This window comes from Oryctolagus cuniculus, chromosome 10 (genome assembly GCF_051225735.1).
Source record: "Oryctolagus cuniculus isolate XC-2025 breed Fujian yellow rabbit chromosome 10, ASM5122573v1, whole genome shotgun sequence".
NCBI lineage: Eukaryota > Metazoa > Chordata > Mammalia > Lagomorpha > Leporidae > Oryctolagus > Oryctolagus cuniculus.
In genome coordinates, this window is record NC_142876.1 from 105,347,942 (window position 1) to 105,362,638 (window position 14,697).

The 14,697-nt window shown below is 46.1% G+C and overlaps 1 long non-coding RNA gene across 2 annotated transcripts in view; it reads left to right on the forward strand.

Annotated features, from left to right (window-relative positions):
* Nucleotides 1–14,697, forward strand: part of LOC149124388 (uncharacterized) — a 90,958-nt gene that overhangs the window by 9,543 nt on the left and 66,718 nt on the right. The gene's annotated exons all lie outside the window — the stretch shown is intronic.

Sequence of the window (14,697 nt, forward strand, 5' to 3'; positions counted from 1 at the left end):
CCATGTGGGAGACCCAGAAGAAGCTCCTGGCTTTGGATTGGCACAGCTCCAGCCGTTACGGCCAATTGGGGAGTGAACCAGCAGATGGGAGACCTCTCTTTCTCTTTCTCTGTGCCTCTCCTCTCTGTGTAACTCTTTCAAATGAATAAATCTTTAAAAAAAAAGAAAATGTATACCATTTGTTTTGCAAATGTTACCATGAATATCAAAGCTTTCCTTAGCTAAATACACTAGGATCGGTCTCTGATTTAAAGAGCTTCATCGAAAATCATAGGTAATTCGTATCTGCTATTGGTGTGAAGCAGACTCTGCCACTAGGATAGCCGTTAAACAATGTCTCGCATCTTTCATAAGGCCTTTGGGAGCCGCTCATGCTGGATCTGCTGTCACACTCCCCAACCTTCAGCCTGTTGTCTGCTTGTAGTTGAGTTTGGCTTTGTGATCAGGCATCCCCCATCTCGGTTTGTCCTTAGAATCCACTCCCATTTCACTCCTGCTATTCTAATGCATTTATTAATGCACCTTAGATTTCTTCAGCATACAGTGAAATGCATGTAGATGGTTTTTTTAGAATTATTTGAAAGGTGGAGGGAGATAAGTCTTTGATCCATTGGTTCACTCCCCAGGTGGCCCCAATGGCTGGAGCTGGATCTATCTGTAGCCAGGAGCCAAGAGCTTCTTCCAGGTCCCCTACATGGGTGCAGGGGCTCAAGTACTTGGGCCATCTTTTGAAGCTTTCCTAGGCCATAGCAGAGAACTGGATAGGAAGAGGAGCAGCTGGGGCTCAAACTGGCGCCCATATGGGATGCTGGCAGTACAGGTGGTCACTTAACCTGCTGTGCCACAGTGCTGCCCCCTGCAGATGGTTCTACATCATGGATCTCATTCTTTCTGTCCACTGAATGTTTAAGATTTGTGCCCATCTATGTTTATAGCTTCTTTATAGCATTTGGCTACAGCATGATGTGTAACGTAGGCATCCAGTGTGCTTCCTGTATCTGATCCCCTAGCGATGGTCACTCGATCAGTGAAGCTGATGTCAGCTAATGGACCAAACACAGTGAGTTTGCTAGGAGTATCCAAACAATAGCAGACATCACTCAGCAAAAGCTGTGCTTTGGGGACCCAGGTACCTAGCAGTCTCAAAACCCAGGTTTTCAAGGCTGTCCTGTTTCCGGTAATGATCAGAAGAGGAGAGTGGAGTGAGGAGTGCAGGTCAGAAGATGTTATGGACCAAGACCGGAAGGTAGAAATCACCTCTGTTGATATTGCACTGACCAGAGCTTGTTCCCAGCCTGTGCCTCATGCCAGAGAGGCTGGAAAGTTACTGTTAAGGGTGTGGCTTTTTAAATTTCAATGTTGCAATTTGTATGTAGAAATAAAATTCATTTTTAAAAGTTTGTCATATATCTTGTGACTTTTCTAATTCCACTAGCTCCAGTTATATGTGGACTGTTTAAAATTTTCTCTATTAAGCAACCATGTCATCTTTGAATTCAGTTTGGCATCTTCCTTTTTTTTTAAGATCTATTTTTTTAAAGGAGTTACAGAGAGAAGGAGAGGCAGAGAGAGAAGGAGGGAGGGAGAGGTGTTCCGTCCGCTAGTTCACCCCTAATTGGCCACAATAGCCGGAGCTGTGGCAATCCTAAGCAAGCAGCTCCTTCTGGGTCTCTGGTGCAGGTGCAGGGGCCCAAGGACTTGGGCCATCTTCTACTGCTTTCCCAGGCCACAGCAGAGAGCTGGATGGGAAGTGGAGCGGCTGGGATTCGAACCGGCGCCCATATGGGATGCCAGCACTGCAGGCGGCAGCTTTACCCACTATGCCACAGCGCCGGCCCCAGCATCTTCCTTTCTGGTACGGTTTTTCTTTTTCTTGCCTTGCTGCGCTGGCATTTCCTCGCACACTGCTGAATAGAAGTAGTGAGGATGAATATCCGTCCTTGATTTGTTGTTGACTGTAAGGGGACAGCCTTGATGTCATAAAATACAATGCCAGCTATAAATGTTGGTACCTTTGATCAGACTGAGCAATTTCTATTTCCAGTATCGTGAGTTTTTGAAATCATGAATATATATTGAATTTTGTCACATGTTTTTTTTTCTGTATCTATTGAAACATTCATATGGTTTTTCTTTTAGGCTATCCATATGGAAATTATATTGTCTGGTTTTCAAATTTTAAACCAGCTTATGTTCTAGCCATAGTTCCATTTGTTCAGAATGTATTGAGTTATTGATATTTTGCTAAGGATTTCTGTATGTTTGAGTTATCAAAGTTCACAGAAAATGTGTATTAAGAAAAATCGCACAGATTTTGATTTACAGATTTACACCAAAATAAACATCTTTGAGCTGCATCTTCCACACACTTTCTGAAGTGCCCTTGCATGGGCGTGAGCGATGCCCGTCTGCAGTGTTCATGTATGCTCTCTGCCTGGTGTTGGTATTAGGGAGATATTGGTCTCATAAGTTGGCTTCAAAATTAATTCTCTATTTTCTGAAAGAGTTTGTGTGAGACTAATGTTATTTTTTTTCTCGGATACTTTGTAGAACATAACAATGGAACCATCTAGTCCTGGAATCTTGTGGGAATGATTTTGAAAATAATTAGTTGGCTTCACAACTATCTATTTAATTTCTAGATGTCATATTGCCTCTGTCAGCTTTAATAAGTTCTATTTTTCATGGAATTTGTCCACTTCACCTGAATTGCTTAATTTATTAGTTGTGCTTAATGCTCTCTTATCCTTTTAATGTCATTAATTCCTGATACTGGTAATTTGTATTCCCTTTCTTGATTATTGCAGCTAGAGATTTATCCATATTGTTAATTTGTTAGAGCCAATTTCTGGCCTCTTTGACAGGTTTTTGATTTTTCTACTGCTTGCTAATTGTCTGTTGCCCGTTTACTTACACTTTTATTTATATTTATTCTACTTGCTTTGGGATTTCCTGTGCGCTTTTTTTAGTTATTACATGGAAACTTAGGTGACTGGTTTAACACTATTCTGGAGTAAATATAGCTGTAATTTTCTTCTTAGCCATTAAGTCTTATTTTAGCACACAATTTGATACATCTTAATATGTTTCACTTATTAATCAGTTAAAAGTATTTGCAAATTTACTTTGACTTCTTCTTAGACTTTTTAGGGCTATGTTTAATTTCCAGATTTTTTGCCCCAGCAGTCTTACTGATAGCTATTTCTAGTTTGATTGTGGACAGAGAACATATACTGTTTTATTTCAAGCTTTTGGATTTATTGAGTGTGGATGTGTGACCTAGTATGTGATGTGTCTTGATGAATGCATTGTATGTATTCGGAGGTTGTAGTCAGAGCACTTTACAAGTGTCATTTAGGTCAAGTAGATCACTAGTATTTTAAAAAATCTGCCTTTACTGTGTTTGAAGTTTTAGTCTAGTTGTCTATCAATAACAGAGGAGTATTAAAAAATCTGCAAGAATGATTATAGGTTTGTTTTTCTCTCTTTGGGCTTCATTCATTTGTACTTCACATACCTTGAAGTTATTTAACTTATATTTTTATGGTAATTTATGATTTTTATTTATGATAATTTAGATAATTTAGATTTATGATAATTTAGACTTCCTGAAAAGCCAACCCTTCTCTAATTATGGAATGTTCCAGTTATTAAAGGCAACTCTTTGTCTTAAAGAGTACTTTTTAAGTAAGTACTTACTCTTTAATGCAGCCACTCTTCATTATACTTCCTGCTTGCATGCTATATCCATAGGTTACTTTAAACCTATCTCTTTATATTTAAAATGTATTTGTTGTAGATAACATTTAGCTGTGTCTTGGTTTCCTTAAACAGTCTGGTAGTTGCTGCTTTTGATTGGAGTGTCTGGTCCACTTATATTTAATGTAATTATGGCTAGGGTTAGATTTAGGCCTATCATTTTGCTATTTGCTTTCTGTTTATCTTAATTGTACTTTCTCCTCTATTCTCTCTTTGCTATGTCCTTTTGGGTTGAATAGTTTCTAGAATTCCATTTTAGTGATCTACTGGCTGTAAAAAAGAATTATTAGAGAAGCAGACTGAGTGATAGACAAACACATGCTTCCATCTGCTGGCTCATTGTCCAAATGCACACAACAGGTGGGTCTGGGCCAAGTCCAAGTCAGGAGCTGGGAACTCAATCCAGGTCTCCCAAGTAGGTGGCAGAAACCTAAATTATGTTGACATTTTATTTTAGAGATTGCTCTGGGGATTGCAATATATATCTTTAAGTTTGGGTTAATATATATTGTTGTACCTAAATTGTATTTGGCAGCAACTACTTTTATTCCTATGTCATATTTAATATTATAGCTGTGTGTGTATGTGTAAATATCTACATGTAAGTCATACAATTCAGTATAACAGTTACTGCTTTAAAATGTCTTATGTGTTCTTAAAAAAAAGCTGTTTGATGGTTGCCAGTATAATTGATATTTCTGATGATCTTCATCCTTCTTAAAGATCCAGGTTTCCATCTGTGTGAAGAACATCCTTTAACATTTCTTGCAAAACAGGTCTATTCATAAGAAATTTATGTAGCTTTTGTTTACCTGAAAATGTCTTCATTTTGGAAGGATATTTGGGCTGGCTGTAGAATTCTGCCTTCACAGGTTATTGTTTTTAAATTGTGACTGATTTTTACCACCACGGGTTCTGATGACAAACAAGCAATAATTCCCAAATTCATTTTGTATGTAAAGTTCCTTTTTGTCTGGCTACTTTCAAGATTTGCTCTTTGTCTTGAGTTTTCAAAAGTTGACTATGATGTCTGGTTGTGGTTGGTTTGTCCTCTTTAAGACTATTTAATTTAGTCCTCTTTAGGACTATTTAATTGGTAAATTGATATTTCTCAGAAAATCTCTTCAAGTATTTTATGTCTTGATTCTGTCTTGTAGAATTCTAATTACGGTTAAGTTACCTTCTGATACTTTCCCACAGATCGTTTTTCCCCTGCCATCTCAAATCTGCTCTGAAGCCCACACAGTGAAATTTCAAACTCTTCCACTAGCCAAATCTTCTAAACAAACAAACTCTCTTCATTATGTCAGTATTGTGTTTAACAATCCATGTAAAAACTACAATAGTTCCCTCCTGCCTATTAAATAAAGACCAGGTGCCTTATCTTGCTATTCAAAGCTTTCTACAGCAGTTAGGTCTTTGACTTGTCACTTGGATTGGCAGGCAGATCAGAACTATACCGTGGAAGAAGCTGGGGGAGGAGCCCTCTGATCTGAGAGAAGGGAGTGGCTATTTGTGACAATATACTAGTATGCCCCTCCCCTGCCAACTTGCATGTCGACTGGCCTGCCTATGCGTCCTGTAGTATTCTCTCAGATCATGTGTTGAGGTATACAGAATAAACCTGTCTTTGAAAGTCTGGCAGAGGAGCATCTCATTTCCTTCAACTAAATTTTAGTCTCTGGGATTGCAGGGTTCTAAGTGTTAAACACCTACAAACAGGTGTGAACATGGGCATTGCCCAACACTGCACTAAAGTAACTTTGCAGGAAAGGTGATCCGGAGCGGCTTGAAAGGCTCTCTGTGGGGAGAAGGAACAATGGGAAGAGAAGCGATAGTTCCCACCCTAAAGTTCAGGGTGACCAGGCGCCATTTCTGACCAGCACTGGATTGAGCTGCTCCTCCCCTGAGTTAGCACTGTGCTGTCAGTGGCAGCTCAACCTGCATTGGAAACACCTTGTAACTTGTACACACAGAGTGGTCATGTGGCAAGGATATTGCCCTTTCAGAGTGACCCTCCCCAGTGTCTTCAGACCCACTAGTGCTATCTGAATCATGATCCTTGTCCTTGCAGAAAAAAAGGATTCCAACAGCTCATCTGCACATTTAGATTTGAGCCATAGGCTCATCGGGTAGAGTTTCAGACTTTGAGAGATGGAGTTTGATGCCGGTAATGTGTCAGGGGGCTAAAGAGCTGGCATTACAGGGTCAGTAGGGGTGATGCCCAAAACTCACATCCACTTCCGTCGGTGAGAAAAGAAATGAATGCACCTCAATGTGTTCGCTCCATTCATAATTTACTTCCATGCATTGTCAACGATAATATATTCAGAGATATTATTACATAAGCATGATCAGAATTTTCCCCTAGGCTGCTTTCCGCTATTGCCTTCTTGCTGGTAATTTTGATAAAGGGCATTGCCCGGGAGAGGATGGGAGATGGTCTTTAAATCTATTTGGAAATAACAAAGTAAATAGTTGGGATAACTGTAAAAAGCTGAACCACATCAAAAGTAGCTGCAGGTTCTCATTGCAATGAACAAATCATTCATGCCTTTGCCCATGCAAATATCACAGGGGAAGGCAGGTGCCTTGCTGGCATGGGGATGGTGAGAGACCCTTTGTCTGGTCCAGCAACACCATCCTGGGATGTGTCTGAGGGAGCTTCACACATGAGGAACAATAGGATGTGGGCGAGCAGCAGATCATATAAGCTGAGTGTGACACACACTCCCCAATGTCTGGAAAGACTGGGCTGGAGCGTGAGACATGGTTGAGGCACTACAGGGCTGGCCCTAAGGAGGGTCTCTTCTAAGCCCCAAACCCGAAGCTTGGCTCCCTGGTCTCTCCACCAAGCCTCCTGATTGTGCATCTAATGTGGTAAGACATATGCTAAAGCAGAAACTAGACTGAGACCCCGTGGGACCTGTGCTGTGATGGGGGTCCATTTTCCAGGAATGGCGTTAGAAGGGTGGCCTTTATTATTTTTATTTTTTATTTTTTGACAGGCAGAGTGGATAGAAAGACAGAGAGAAAGGTCTTCCTTTGCTGTTGGTTCACCCTCCAATGGCCGCCGCAGCTGGCATGCTGCGGCCAGCACACCGTGCTGATCCGATGGCAGGAGCCAGGTACTTCTCCTGGTCTCCCATGGGGTGCAGGGCCCAAGTAATTGGGCCATCCTCCACTGCCTTCCCGGGCCACAGCAGAGAGCTGGCCTGGAAGAGGGGCAACCAGGACAGAATCCAGCTCCCCGACCGGGACTAGAACCTGGTGTGTTGGCGTCGCAAGGCGGAGGATTAGCCTAGTGAGCCACGGCGCAGGCCGGCCTTTCTTAATAGACGGGTAACACGATACTTGCCTTCTGTGAGCATAGCATTGGGGTGCTAGCAGACACCTTGTCTAACCTTCCCTTCCCTTGGCCTTGCTTGTGATTCTGGGCGCAGGTAGAGTACACAGTCAGCACCCTCCCGCCTAGAGCACCACACCTGCCCAGGTAGGCGACTGTCCCAGGTACTTAGGGAAGAACATTTTTTCTGGACAGAAAAATGGTTATTTTCTACCATTCTTTAAGTTAAAAAATATCTTTGTATTACTTTTAGAGGCAGAAAGGGCATTCTCATCTGCCGGTTCACTCCTCAGATGGCTGCAATGGCTGGAGCTGGGGCTGGGGCTGGGCCAGGCAGAAGCCAGGAGCCAGGAACTCCATCCAGGTCTCCCCCATGGTGGCAGGAACCCAATCACTTGAGTCATCCATCACCTGCTGCCTCTCAGGGTCTGCATTTTAAGGAAGCACAGATCAGCGACCAGAACTAGGAATCCTGCCCAGGTGCTCCAATATGGGATCCAGATAGCCGGCACAGCTTCACTACGAAGCCGAATGCCTGCCCCCATTCTAGAAGTTGTATTGAGGCGGAAGATTGATCCTCTGCTTCTCAGAGGGCTCCTCAGATCTGTGGGTCTTCTGTACCTGCCAGAACACCTTCTCCAGGCATGTGCTAAATCACTGGCTCACACGGAAGCTTAGCATGGGGAAAGAGTGTGTGGAGCAGGTGCATCACCGTGTTGGAGGAGACATTACAGTCGTTTCGGCTGTCAACTCTTTTTTTTTCTTCCATCGACTGTCTCTGAGTGGAGCCTGTTAAAAGTCAGGTTTTTGGTTGCAAATACTGACTCTGGATAACTGCAGCAGAAAAACAACTTTGCGGGGAAGATGAAAGGACAGTTTGGATGGCTACTCGGCCAGGAACAGCAGCTCAAGTGACCCCTTGGAGCTAGACTCCTGAAGGGCTCACAGCGGGCAACGTGCCCGACTCTTGGACCAGGCCCTCAGTTTTGCAGCCACTTAAGCCCCTGCAGTGGTCAGCAGTGCTGGCCTGGAGTTTGCGGGGCCCTGCTGGTGCTTAAGCTCATCCCAGAGGCATTGCCTCCCCTAGTAGAGTGGAGGAGCCCGCTGCCGTTGTCTGCCATTCTACAAAAACAGACAGCATGGGCAGCAATCCCACATGGCTTCTAGCTAGGTTTAAGGGACTCTGGATGCCATGCCCCCACCTCCTCCCACACACAAGAGGACCACAAGAAAAGGCCGAGCTGTTTCAGACAATCAAACTTGGAAAGCCTCCTGGTCCCAGACTTCTTCTAGTGATATGAAAACTTGGTGTCTGTCTTCCAGGGTGAGAGTGGCATATTTTTGTTTTCTGGCAATGATCCTAAAATGAAGTGGGTCAAGACTCCGGCAAGGCTGGCATGTGTGAGATGCAGGTGGAGTCGTGGGAAGCAAGTGGAGTGAGGGATGTGAGCGGCGTGAGGAGAGCCCCTGCCTTTGTGCGGAGAAAGGCCCTCATCCAGCAGAGCCCCCACAGCAGCTCTCTGTCCAGAATGGCATTCAGGCTTCCCGAGAGCTGCTCTTGCTGGATCTGGTGCCTCTTCCCCGGGGGCTCAAAGGCAGTCGTAGGAGTCGACAGAAGAGCCGCCTCCAGTGCGTAATCCATTTTCCCCTGCTTTTTCTCGGCCTGATCAAATGTCTTCCCTTTCTTACAGTTAGGAAAGCAGTGTTCCAGTGTGTAAGTATATGCAAAAGACAGACTGAAGTTTCCCAAGAGGTTCCCTCTGGCCATCAGCCCATCCATACCCCCAGGGATAAAAACCAATCAACCAGGGTGGTGCTGTGGCTCACTTGGTTAATCCTCCGCCTGCTGTGCCAGCAGCCCATATGGGTACTGGTTCTAGTCCCAGCTGCTGCTCTTACAATCCAGCTCTCTGCTATAGCCTGGGAAAGCAGTGGAAGATGTCCCAAGTCCTTGAGCCCCTGCACCCACATGGGAGACTGGGAAGAAGCTCCTGGCTCCTGGCTTCAGATTGGCACAGCTCCAGCCATTGCAGCCATTTGGAGAGTAAAGCAACAGAAGGAAAATCTATCTCTATGTCTCTGCCTCTCACTGTCTGTAACTCTACCTCTCAAATAAATAAGATATTTTTTAAAAAAGCCAATCATCCTCGTCCCAAGTTGGCCTTGTCTTGGCCTCACAAGCTCACATTGAATGCTACCCAGTCTTTGCTGAGTGATGTCTGGCTGAAACGAAGACTCCTAAGGTAAGTGTGCCATGAATTCTGGAGAGAAAGCCTTGCCTTGTGTGGATGTCAGAGAAGCCTTCTAAGGGTCAGGATCTGCAGGGAATCTGTTTAGGATTCTAAACTTGGCATAATGCAAATAGAAGGCAAAGGGGGGTCACTGAGGCCGTTCTGGAAGTTTTCTTCTCTGGGATGTCTGTCAAGACAGAAGAAGATACATAGGTAGAGACGTGGGTTCTGGGAGAGACTGAGAAACCTTTCCAGAGAGCGCTGCATTCCAGGCTTTTGCACCCCAGCTTTTCTCCTGGGTTCTCGGGTCTCTAGGTTGCACCTGCCAGCTTCCCAGATGACAGAGGATGGTGTTAGTTCTGTGGAGATGAACTGTTGGGTTAACCCAATCCGGTGCTCCAGCTTCTAGCAAACGTTAGCCTGTTGTGCAGATACATGATTAATGGCTACTTGGAAAATCAGCAAGCACCATGCTATGCAATTCCCAAATGACAAGGGGGCAGATGCTAAGGCTCTAGGCTCTAAAAAAACAGCAAATGTTCCCCTTCTGTGAGGGGGGAAAAAGAGTAGGAGGAAAGAGAAGTGACTTGCAAAGATTTGCTGCTCTTGGAAATTATTCTTTACCTTAAATCACCCAACCCGAGAGCCTGTGCTGCCCAGCGCCTGGAGCTTTGGCTGGTAGTTGCCAAGATACCTGCAGGCTCTTGACTTCTCCACCGCTGTGGACCGTGCTGGCAGACTGCCCCCTGTCGGTGAGTAATGTCTGTGCAAGATGTGTTTGGTAATGCCCAGGAATGGCTAACAGCACACGGCCCAACCTCTGTGCCTGGCTGTGTACCTGGTTCCCCTTGACCAAATCGCCTCCTCTGGCAGAGGTTGGAGGTATAAAGTGGCAGGGGAAAAGGCAATATTCCTTGACTTTATGGCCCAGCATCACCCAAGTCCTAGTTTGCTGGCTTCAGCATTCTCTATCTGTTGATGTGAGGGTGAATGATTGACCTGGTGCTGTGCTCTGAATTACCCTAAAACCTAACAGCTGAAAACCTCATGTGTGTGCGATTTCCTAGGGCTTCTAAGGGTTCAGACTCTGAGGGTGACCTGTCAGCTAGAGGGCTCTGGTTCAGTCTCCTAGGAGGTGGCCATGAAGCTGTCAGCTGGAGCTGCACGCGTCTCAGGGTTTGGCTTCCAAGCTCGCTCAGTTAGTCCTGGGCAGGCCGCAGTTCCTCGTGGGCCATTGCACTGAGGCCTCAGTTTCCCGCGGGTTGTTGTCAGCAGGTTCATTTCTTGACTGCAACCGGGAAGCTTGCTTTCCCAGAGCGAGTGGCCCAAGAGGGAGCGAGAGACAGAAGCCCCAGTCTTGTTAAAACCTAGTCCTGGAGGTGACATGCCAGCATTTCTGTTACATGGTGTTCGGTCATACACAGACCAAGCTTAATGCAACATGGGAGACTTCGATACAAAGGTGGGAATACAAGAGATGGCTCCGGCTCTGGCTACTATTTGGGGACTGAACAAGCGGGTGGAAGCACTCTGTCACTCTTTCTGTAGCTCTACCCTTTAAATGAATCCGTTAACTAACCCTTTAACAAGTCCTGCCTGGTTAATACGAGACCTCCATTGCCACAGGACAATGCTGGTGCTGAGCACAAGTTACCGCTCCCCTCCCCCACTCCCACTCCCACCCCCGGTGGGGTCTTGATCTCTCCAACTTGTCAGCGTGTGCACCTGCCTGTTCCCTCTTGGCCGTGACCTGCAGCACCTGTGTTTGAGACTCCTGCTCTGGCTTCCATGTGGTTACTTGGCCTTTCCAAGCTGACTCCCAGGATGGCTGCTCTTTTCAATTTAATGGTTGCCTTGCTCGTTGGGCCTCGCCAGATATGAAGATGAGACAGTGAAAACCAGGCCATGTATGGATGAAAACGTTAGGATGGGCCTTTGTAAACAGTTGGCCCTGCCAGTTGACTTCATCTAGAACCCAAGAGTGGAGTAAGCAAAACGTTCTGGATGGTAGACAACCCCCAGCTTATAATTGGTATTGCACAAATTGTATGAAGCGGTAACTTTCCTTGTTTGTCTGTCTCGATACACAATTGTATAGCTTGTTTGCATTCGGGACTGAAGGGACCTGTCGCAGATGGAGCAGCTGTGTTTCTAGCCAGAAGTTCAATGAACTCCCCAGAGAGGGATCTGATTGAGGGCAGCAAGTGCAAAGGCCCTGGGACAAGAGTATGAGCTGGGGGCAGAGTGCAAAGCAGCAAGGGGGAACATAGCAGGAAGCGAGGGGTGACAGGGCAGGAAGTGGTCACGTAGCAGGTTTGCCAAGAGACTGCCATTTGCAGGGACTCCGTCTACATGAGGTTGTCCCACCCACTGAGCACTATGTGGGTGGGCTGAACAGGGCTCCGCAGCTTGCTTTTGAGAACACTCCCTGGAGATGATGTAAATCCACCTTCGAGTTCTGGGTCTTTCCTTTCTTCCAGAGCCTGTGATCCCAGGAAGGCCCCAGGAAGCTGAACAACATGGCCCAAGCAGCGCCCAGGGTTAGGCCTTGGCATTCACAATGGGATCTGGGGACTTTGTTAGGACAACATTCGCCCAGAAGCTGCACAGCATTGTTGGCGAGATGCCAGACCTCTGGGAGTGATTTGAGCAGTACGGGCTGTCTCCCCAGCCCCCAGGGGCTGTGCCAAGCGAGCTGGCAATGGTACAGTATCCCATTGTCTTGATTCCCAGCCCTCCATTTCCTTCTGCCCTGATCTTCTGTGCCTTCCGGCTTCTGTTAGTGACATCCCTCTGTCCGGAATGGTTCTAATACCAACAGGCTTGACTGCAAACCGAAATGAGGAGCCTGCTTGGACGTGGCTGGCAGGAACACCCCGAGAGAGAGCTCTGGCAGCAGCTCTTGCTTCATTCAGACCTGGGCTACAACAAATGCTCCAGCTAGGGCCACACATGCCTTGCAGCCACCCAGCAAGTGGCCATTTAATCTCAATTGCTCCCCACAGCGTGGGCCAATTAAAGAGGAAGCCAGCAGGGCAAGGATCACTGGCAACTCTTCTGAGGGAAGGAGACCCCAGGGCTGCCTGGCCAAGGCTCTCCCCCTCCATTCACACGCTGTACAAGAATGCAAACCGCGGGGCTGCCAGTTGGATGGAGGACTGCCCCAGAAATGGAGCCGAGATGCAGTCCAGATGGCCGCGAGAGTGGCGGCGCCACAGAATAGTATCCCCGGGGCTCGAAACTTCCAAAATGAGATTTGCAGTTCTGGCCCGCCCCCTTTCGGGAGGAAACACCTGCTCCAGCAGCTTTCAGAGCGGCCTCTGATTATCGGCTTCTGCGCAGGAATCAGATTTCTGCAGCTCACTAGCGCTGGTGTGAAAGAAGAGCTATTTTGAGGTGGGAGGAGTTCTCAACCTTTCCTCTTTGAATTTCGTGTCTTGATTAATTTCATTCCCATCCTGGATTTCCCAAGTCTGCCTTCTTCCGTGAGCCTTCCTTTTCTAGCTTTGATTCCTCTCTAAGTTTTCAAAACTTAACCTTCGGAGACCAAGTCAGGGCTTAACGGTGGTCCCCTGCCTTTCCTGCCCATGAGAATCACCCCGGGGCACACAATGGTTAAGCTGGCCACTGTCCAGACTACTTGAGTCACTGTCCCCAAGGGTAGGGACCTGGCATAGAAATGCAAGTTTCCCGGCTGATGCTAGTGCGTGGCCAAGGTTCGGAACCACAGGATACATGAGTGATAATAAGAAATAAGACACGGTTGGCCTGGCCTGATCTGATAAGATTAGCTTAATGCCTGCATGTGAGTATGGAGAAGCAGGATGTAGTCATGGAGAGGACAAAGTGGGGCATCCGATTATTGCTTTCTTAGCTTGTCTCTTCTTATATAAATGATCCGTGTTCACTGATGATTGAGGAAACACGTCGCCAGAAAAATCTATTCTGTAACCATTCCAGACTACAGTGAGTATTGTGGTGTTTAGTTGATGTCTATTTCTTGGAAGCGTCTTTTTATGCACATGTACAGAGGACTTTGTAAATAAAAATGGACTTAGATGATACCCAGCCTAGTGCTCCTTTGAAATTCCTGTAGCCGTGCTGCAGAACACAATGGTAATGGGAGGCACGCTGTTTGTCAGTCTCCTGTCACTGGATTTTGATGGACTGTTCTCTAGTGAAAAACACATGGATTCTTGAAGCCGAGTCTTTGCCCACATCATGGTACTCTCTGATCTTTCCTCTAGACTCCTCCCCTGAGTTGCTTAGTCCTATGGCTTTCAACATGCCCCCAAATTTATATGCACATCATATTGCTTTTGTTGCAAAGGAGTTATTACGGTACCCCAGTGGCTGCCTCTACCTCATTGCCCATCTCTCATATGTTTGTCCTGCTCTAGCCAAAAACTCGGACATCACCCTTAAGTCTTCCTTCACTCCTAAACACCCCCCTCCCCACCAATCCGTAAGTAAGACCTGTTGGTTTCAGCTCCACGTTGCTCTGAACCTAGCTAAATCTTCCCCCTTCTCATCTCCTAATCAAGCCATCCTCTCATTTGAAGTGAGCTTTTCCCTCTTGACCTTGTAGCTTTTATCCACAGCCGGAATTATCTCCTTTGGGTGTCAATCAGATGATGGCCCTTCCCACTTGAAGGATTTCCGTGACTCACTCTCTGCTTGATTAACGTCCAGGGTTCTTATCGTGATCCACAGGCCCTGCCAATATGGCTACTGCTTACCTTGCTAATCTCTTCATCCCACTTCTTTGCTCGATGGCCAGGCTCTGGCCTCACTGATACTCTTTCTGTTCTTGAAGTTGCTAACTTCTTTCCCACCTTGAGAGTTTGTTGCTTATGAAGGGGAACCCATGAAGACACAAAGCTCTGTTTCTTGTTGCTCTGTAAGTGATGAAGTCTTTGACCTTGCAGTCTTGCATCTTCCACCATGAAATAGTGGTGGACGAATATGTGGCCTTGCAAGAGGGTAAAATCTCAGGTTCGTCATGATTACTGACACTTGGTATCCCAGTGTGGATGGGAAGAAAAGCTGTCTCACAGCAAAGGTGCTTGGCTACTTAACACGGTGCTATCAGTGGACATGCCAACTCACTTCTCGTCTATTAGAATTTTCCTATCCACTTTTCCTGCCACACCCCCTCTCAACTGAATGTTAAACAGCATTGTAATAACAAACTCAAATTTTAATGGAACAAAGAGAAGACACAGGAAGGCTAATCTGTTGACTTGTAGAGCAGTTGTGTTTGGCCTAGGAGTAGAGCAGGTGGCTCCTAGGATAACTATTGGCTATCACCAAACTAGACCCAGTGAAAACTATCTAGGAAGTCCCGTAAGAACTAATGCT